Here is an 8,813-nt window from a genome sequence, read left to right as displayed (position 1 = left end):
ATTAGCACACATAATGTGGAGGGGGGACATGGGGAAGACAGTATACCACAGAGAAGACAAGTAATGACTCTATAGCATCTTACTACACTGATGGACAGTGACTGTAAGGGGGTATGTGGGGGGGACTTGATAATGGGGATGTTGGTCCCCTCCCTGCCTCTAAGCCACAGACAAGGGAGGAGACGTGATGAGTTGTCGAAGACCTGAAAGGACCAGTCAGGGGGCTCAAGAGCAATGCCGAGAAGGCATTTCTCATATTTATTGAATAAATGAACTTACAATGAACTCAAACATCATTATCCGGCCTTGAGTCTAGCCCAAGGTCGCGACGCTTCTGAAGGATACCAAACTGTGTGAAGGTGGCTCCGAGCCATGAGAACTGCTTTGGTTCCCACCACTCAGTCCTTGATTACACATCAACAGAGTGTGTGGGAAAAACAGTCAAGTCATGTGTGCTTATACATTTGATTTCTACCTTACTTGAATTATGTATCAACCCCATCAATCCCACATATCCCCCTTTTATTTTAAGATATAGGAGTATAATAAGTAAACCAGTTCTAATAGAAGGTTTTTTGACATAGAATAGTTCTTTACATTCTACAGTATAAAATAAAAGTCTATGTTTTGAACTTATGTAAAGGATAGCAAAGATAGAAAATAAATGTAGTGCCATTAGAGGGTAGGTGCAGGTGAGCAGGTCTGTGCCTATAGACTGTGTTTTGGTCTGAGCTGGGCAAGGGCAACAAAACATCCACGGGTGCAGATTTCTCTCAAAACTGGGGGGGTGAGGTTCTAAGCCTCACCTCTGTTGGCCCCCCTATCTCTCACCTGATGGCCCCCCTGTGACTGTGCCTGTCTTAGGTTGTTCCTCCCTTGAGGAATCTTACCCGTCTCTGGCTAACTAGCCATCTTCCAGGGCCATACAGGGAGATGTAAAGTTGGTAAGTGAGAGAGAAGTAATATCCTTTGAAAAGGTTAGTTTTCCACTTCTTTATAGATTTATGCCCCGTGGCTTATGTCCAGCACTTGCTTTAAGACATCTTTGCCAGTGAAAAGGATTATGATGCACAGCAATTTTAGGTATGAGGCACGAATTCTAGGAAAGAGCTGTATTTTGAAAGGAAGAAAAAAAGCTATAGAAGTAGCAGATGGAAGAGAATATGAGATTATTTCTAGAATATGAGAAGATTGATTATTTCTTTGACATGATTTCCTGTAGAGTAACATAAGCATGTATAGGTTTTAACAAACTACTAATTAAATTGCGTACACACATTAACAAGCAGGAATACAGATACACAGTAAAAGCAGGCCTACAATTACTGGCCATATCCAACTAAACCAAGAAAACCAATCAGGTAACCCAGGCATTTGTGAAAACTTATTGACAATATGATGGATATCATCTAATTGATTTTGAATAGTTTGAGAAGAATCAAATTGAGACAACACATTCTTGGAAACTGTTCACATCCTACGTGCTCTTTTAACAGCAGACAGTCCATAGCAGCACGATCCTGAGGCTCTGCAGCTCGCACTTCTCCCAGTTCTTGGTTGAGTTCCGATAATACAGAAGCAGTCAAATTTGTTGTTTTGCTATATGCACAGGCCAGCTTAGAGATCTCTTTCTGCATTCGTACGACAAGTCCAGGAACCGGCAGGAGGAACGCAGCTGCAACTGCAACAGTGGCAGGATCTCCAAGTTTCAAGTTTTCATCACAATCTGATGGCAGAGCTCAGAGACGTCTCTTACGCTTATATCCAGATGGTCTATTAGATCAGGAAGAATGCGTTCCACCCCACAAACACCTCGGTAGTGTGAAGAAAGGGCTTGATATGTTTTGCCATTACACAAAAATACCCAACCATTTAGAAGTCTATATCCAGAAGACCATTTTACACTGATTGTAGAATTACAGTGAGAGGGCACATGAGTATAGTCAATACACACACAGCCAGTGATCATAGCCATGCTAACAGGTGAATGTAACTGGGCATCAGGAGTGAGCATCTCGGGGGGAAGCATGGCATTTCTGTGACATGAAACACTCAGTAATAAAGTTTGGCGTCCTTCCCTTTGGCAGGGCTCTCCAGGTAAACATACACCGGGGAAATAAGCCAAATTAGTCAAATATTTTCCTTGATGAGGAGAAGAAATTCCTCTGACATGTTCCAGGGGCCCTCTGGAAAATATCAGAGTTAATTAGAGGTAAAAACACTTTTCTAAATTTGGTCTTGGGAAGTTGTCAAAAGTTTTTAAGGCACTTGCCTAAATAGAATTATAGTTATTAAATAACACTTATTATTTAACCAGAATGATAATAAGAAAGTTTAAAAGCAAATGCAGGTTACATAGTTAACAACACTTAGCTTAGTCTTTTTAATATTAAGATCTCATTTTCTTAAATACTCAATTCACTGAGACTTTAAGCATAAGAAACTGTTTTAATACACAATCAGAAAACTTTTTACAATCTTTCAACATTAAAGGTAGAGTAATAAACTTTTGTTCTTTTAACAAACAAAAATTCTAGTCTTGCTGTGTATTTGATATCAAGATTTATTTGCTTTAATTTCACATAGCATGACTATATCAATTTTTTATAAACTTTTTACAACTTTCCTTTTACATTCAGTGTTCACTGTCTTTAAACAAACAGCTATACTTTTGAATAGTTATCTTCTTTTACTTCCAATACAATGCATTTCAATTCCTTATACTTTCTCTTATTAAAACATATATTCTTTAGCATACAGAAATGTTTTCCTTATTATATTAAGTAATTTTCATTAGAACTTAAAACCATTTGGTACCTTAACCTTCAGTGAACACTGAAAACCGGCCACTGTAAACTGTTACACCAGCATTCTTCAGATTGATACATCTATGAACATATTTTATCATTTTTGGAAATGTGCCTTACAGCACAATTTCTCATTAAGCACAAAATATGTCTATATAACTTAGCAAACTTTAAGAATTTTGGTTACCACAAAAATTATCAGGCTGTTTGCAGATATATATACCATTATACATTAATACAGTATTATTATTAAGATGTTTATTTGCTACACTTGTTTACTTATTTTTAGCAACCATGCCAGATTACTTATAAAACTTTTACCAAACATCAAAGTCAAGCTTTTCTTTAAGCATCTTCTTGAAATATTTAACAGGTAACATCAACTTAAATGACTTTAAGTAAACTTTGGCAGTTGTTAACTATAAGGACATGTCTGTTTCACTTAAATTAGCTTTAATGCTTAACATTTTTTATTAGATTTTCTGGAAGTTTTAGAATGCTCAATGTTCACAAGCGCTTGTCTTTAAATCAATTTTTATTAATACCATCCAGAGGTAGGAAGTATTTTTCATTTACACGCTTAGACACACAAACATACAGACTAAGATAATGACTATAGTTAGCAACACTTTTCATACAAAAACATATACACAGAGGGGCGGAAGATGGCGGCGTGAGTAGAGCAGCAGAAATCTCCTCCCAAAACCACATATAACTATGAAAATATAACAAAGACAACCCTTCCTAGAATAAAGACCAGAGGACACAGGACAATATCCAGACCACATCCGCACCTGAGAGAACCCAGCGCCTCGCGAAGGGGGTAAGATACAAGTCCCAGCACGGCGGGAGCCGAGCGCCCATCCCCCCAGCTCCCGGCGGGAGAAGAATAGGCAGAGCGGGAGGGAGACGGAGCACAGGGCTGCCGAACACCCAGCCCCCGCCATCCGGGCCACAGTGCAGGGCGCTCGATACTGGGAAAACAGGGCAGCAAGAACAGTGAGCAGGCACTGGAGGCCGGGTGTCGGAGGACATAAGAAAAGCGCGCGACCATTTTTTTTTTTTTTTGCTTTTTTGCTGCTTTGTTTTGGCGAGCGCTTTTTGGAAGTCTTAAAGGGACAGGGACCCCAATATTAGGGAAACAGGGCAGAAAGACCGGTGAGCAGAGGCCTGAGGCTGGCACCGGAGAATAAAGAAAAACGAACGACCACCTTTTTTTTTTTTTTAATTAAAAACTCTTTTTTTTTTTTTAATTTAAACATTTTTTTCCTTTTTTTTTTTTTTTGGTGGTCGTTGTTTTGTTTTGGCGGGTGCTTTTTGGAAGTCTTAAAGGGGCAGGGCGGGCCACTTAATCCAGAGGTAGGGAATCCGGGACCTCTGGGGACCTTAACCCCTGGGCTGCAGGGAGCAGGGAGGCCCCTTACGGAGATAAATAGCCTCCCAGCAGCTCCTGCTCCAACGCGACTCCACCATTTTGGAGTAGCTGCCCGAGCCAGGCCACGCCCACAGCAACAGCGGAGATTAACTCCATAGCAGCCCGGCAGGAAGCAGAAACCCTGTCTGCGCACAGCTGCGCAGCACAAGCCACTAGAGGCCGCTGTTCTCCCAGGAGAGGAGGGCCACAAACCAACAAGAAAGGAAGTCCTTCCAGCCGTCATTCGTCCCAGATCTGCAGACTATTCCTATCACCATGAAAAGGCAAAGCTACAGGCAGACAAAGATCACAGAGACAACACCAGAGAAGGAGACAGACCTAACCAGTCTTCCTGAAAAAGAATTCAAAATAAGAATCATAAACATGCTGACAGAGATGCAGAGAAATACGCAAGAGAAATGGGATGAAGTCCGGAGAGAGATCACAGATGCCAGAAAGGAGATTGCAGAAATGAAACAAACTCTGGAAGGGTTTATAAGCAGAATGGATAGGATGCAAGAGGCCATTGATGGAATTGAAACCAGAGAACAGGAACGCATAGAAGCTGACATAGAGAGAGACAAAAGGATCTCCAGGAATGAAACAATATTAAGAGAACTGTGTGACCAATCCAAAAGGAACAATATCCGTATTATAGGGGTCCCAGAAGAAGAAGAGAGAGGAAAAGAGATGGAAAGTATCTTAGAAGAAATAATTGTTGAAAACTTCCCCACACTGGGGGAGGAAGTAATCGAACAGACCACGGAAATACACAGAACCCCCAACAGAAAGGATCCAAGAAGGATAACACCAAGACACATAATAATTAAAATGGCAAAGATCAAGGACAAGGAAAGAGTGTTAAAGGCAGCTAGAGAGAAAAAGGTCACCTATAAAGGGAAACCCATCAGGCTAACGTCAGATTTCTCAACAGAAACCCTACAGGCCAGAAGAGAATGGCATGATATATTTAATACAATGAAACAGAAGGGCCTTCAACCAAGGATACTGTATCCAGCACGACTATCATTCAAATATGACGGTGGGATTAAACAATTCCCAGACAAACAAAAGCTGAGGGAATTTGCTTTCCACAAACCACCTCTACAGAACATCTTACAGGGACTGCTCTAGATGGGAGCACTCCTAGAAAGAGCACAGCACAAAACACCCAACATATGAAGAATCGAGGAGGAGGAACAGGAAGGGAGACAAGAAAAGAATCTCCAGACAGTGTATATAACAGCTCAATAAGCGAGCTAAGTTAGGCAGTAAGATACTAAAGAGGCTAACCTTGAACCTTTGGTAACCACGAATTTAAAGCCTGCAATGGCAATAAGTACATATCTTTCAATAGTCACCCTAAATGTTAATGGGTTGAATGCACCAATCAAAAGACACAGAGTAACAGAATGGATAAAAAAGCAAGACCCATCTATATGCTGCTTACAAGAAACTCACCTCAAACCCAAAGACATGTACAGACTAAAAGTCAAGGGATGGAAAAACATATTTCAAGCAAACAACAGTGAGAAGAAAGCAGGGGTTGCAGTACTAATATCAGACAAAATAGACTTCAAAACAAAGAAAGTAACAAGAGATAAAGAAGGACACTACATAATGATAAAGGGCTCAGTCCAACAAGAGGATATAACCATTCTAAATATATATGCACCCAACACAGGAGCACCAGCATATGTGAAACAAATACTAACAGAACTAAAGGGGGATATAGACTGCAATGCATTCATTCTAGGAGACTTCAACACACCACTCACCCGAAAGGATAGATCCACTGGGCAGAAAATAAGTAAGGACACGGAAGCACTGAACAACACAGTAGAGCAGATGGACCTAATAGACATCTATAGAACTCTACATCCAAAAGCAGCGGGATATACATTCTTCTCAAGTGCACATGGAACATTCTCCAGAATAGACCACATACTAGGCCACAAAAAGAACCTCAGAAAATTCCAAAAGATTGAAATCCTACCAACCAACTTTTCAGACCACAAAGGCATAAAACTAGAAATAAACTGTACAAAGAAAGCAAAGAGGCTCACAAACACATGGAGGCTTAACAACACGCTCCTAAATAATCAATGGATCAATGACCAAATCAAAATGGAGATCCAGCAATATATGGAAACAAATGACAACAACAACACTAAGCCCCAACTTCAGTGGGATGCAGCAAAGGCAGTCTTAAGAGGAAAGTATATAGCAATCCAAGCATATTTAAAAAAGGAAGAGCAATCCCAAATGAATGGTCTAATGTCACAATTATCGAAATTGGAAAAAGAAGAACAGATGAGGCCTAAGGTCAGCAGAAGGAGGGACATAATAAAGATCAGAGAAGAAATAAATAAAATTGAGAAGAATAAAACAAAAGCAAAAATCAATGAAACCAAGAGCTGTTTCTTCGAGAAAATAAACAAAATAGATAAGCCTCTAGCCAGACTTATTTAAGAAGAAAAGAGAGTCAACACAAATCAACAGTATCAGAAACGAGAAAGGAAAAATCACGACGGACCCCACGGAAATGCAAAGAATTATTGGAGAATACTATGAAAACCTATATGCTAACAAGCTGGGAAACCTAGGAGAAATGGACAACTTCCTAGAAAAATACAACCTTCCAAGATTGACCCAGGAAGAAACAGAAAATCTAAACAGACCAATTACCAGCAACGAAATTGAAGCGGTAATCAAAAAACTACCAAAGAACAAAACCCCCGGGCCAGATGGATTTACCTCGGAATTTTATCAGACATACAGGGAAGACATAATACCCATTCTCCTTAAAGTTTTCCAAAAAATAGAGGAGGAGGGGATACTACCAAACTCATTCTATGAAGCTAACATCACCCTAATACCAAAACCAGGCAAAGATCCCACCAAAAAAGAAAACTACAGACCAATATCCCTGATGAACGTAGATGCAAAAATACTCAACAAAATATTAGCAAACCCAATTCAAAAATACATCAAAAGGATCATACACAATGACCAAGTGGGATTCATCCCAGGGATGCAAGGATGGTACAACATTCGAAAGTCCATCAACATCATCCACCACATCAACAAAAAGAAAGACAAAAACCACATGATCATCTCCATAGATGCTGAACAAGCATTTCACAAAGTTCATCCATTCATGTTAAAAACTCTCAGTAAAATGGGAATAGAGGGCAAGTACCTCAACATAATAAAGGCCATCTATGATAAACCCACAGCCAACATTATATTGAACAGCGAGAAGCTGAATGCATTTCCTCTGAGATCGGGAACTAGACAGGGATGCCCACTCTCTCCACTGTTATTTAACATAGTACTGGAGGTCCTAGCCACGGCAATCAGACAAAATAAAGAAATACAAGGAATCCAGATTGGTAAAGAAGAAGTTAACCTGTCACTATTTGCAGATGACATGATACTGTACATAAAAAACCCTAAAGACTCCACCCCAAAACTACTAGAACTGATATCAGAATACAGCAAAGTTGCAGGATACAAAATCAACACACAGAAATCTGTGGCTTTCCTATATACTAACAATGAACCAACAGAAAGAGAAATCAGGTAAACAACTCCATTCACAATTGCATCAAAAAAAATAAAATACCTAGGAATAAACCTAACCAAGGAAGTGAAAGACTTATACTCTGAAAACTACAAGTCACTCTTAAGAGAAATTAAAGGGGACACTAACAGATGGAAACTCATCCCATGCTCGTGGCTTGGAAGAATTAATATCATCAAAATGGCCATCCTGCCCAAAGCAATATACAGATTTGATGCATTCCCTATGAAACTACCAGAAACATTCTTCAATGAACTGGAACAAATAATTCAAAAATTCATATGGAAACACCAAAGACCCCGAATAGCCAAAGCAATCCTGAGAAAGAAGAATAAAGTAGGGGGAATCTCACTCCCCAACTTCAAGCTCTACTATAAAGCCATAGTAATCAAGACAATTTGGTACTGGCACAAGACCAGAGCCACAGACCAATGGAACAGACTAGAGAATCCAGACATCAACCCAGACATATATGGTCAATTAATATTTGATAAAGGAGCCATGGACATACAATGGCGAAATGACAGTCTCTTCAACAGGTGGTGCTGGCAAAACTGGACAGCTACATGTAGGAGAATGAAACTGGACCATTGTCTAACCCCATATACAAAAGTAAACTCAAAATGGATCAAAGACCTGAATGTAAGCCATGAAACCATTAAACTCTTGGAAGAAAACATAGGCAAAAACCTCTTAGACATAAACATGAGTGACATCTTCTTGAACATATCTCCCCGGGCAAGGAAAACAACAGCAAAAATGAGTAAGTGGGACTATATTAAGCTGAAAAGCTTCTGTACAGCAAAAGACACCATCAATAGAACAAGAAGGATCCCTACAGTATGGGAGAATATATTTGAAAATGACACATCCGATAAAGGCTTGACGTCCAGAATATATAAAGAGCTCACACGCCTCAACAAACAAAACACAAATAACCCAATTAAAAAATGGGCAGAGGAACTGAACAGACAGTTCTCCAAAAAAGAAATACAGATGGCCAACA

General features: G+C 39.7%; 1 long non-coding RNA gene across 1 annotated transcript; it reads right to left on the bottom strand.

Annotated features, from left to right (window-relative positions):
• Positions 1 to 225: 225 nt before the first annotated feature.
• On the bottom strand, positions 226 to 3,592 carry LOC130681021 (uncharacterized). Its single transcript, XR_008994056.1, has 2 exons — positions 2,950 to 3,592; positions 226 to 2,396 (listed from the first exon to the last, which is right to left on the bottom strand). It is a non-coding gene; the product is annotated as an uncharacterized LOC130681021 (long non-coding RNA).
• Between the last annotated feature and the right edge of the window lie 5,221 nt (positions 3,593 to 8,813).

This window comes from Manis pentadactyla, chromosome 15 (assembly GCF_030020395.1).
Source record: "Manis pentadactyla isolate mManPen7 chromosome 15, mManPen7.hap1, whole genome shotgun sequence".
Taxonomy (NCBI): Eukaryota; Metazoa; Chordata; class Mammalia; order Pholidota; family Manidae; genus Manis; species Manis pentadactyla.
The sequence above is the reverse complement of the archived record's forward strand: the minus strand, read 5'-3'. Positions and strand labels throughout refer to the sequence as shown.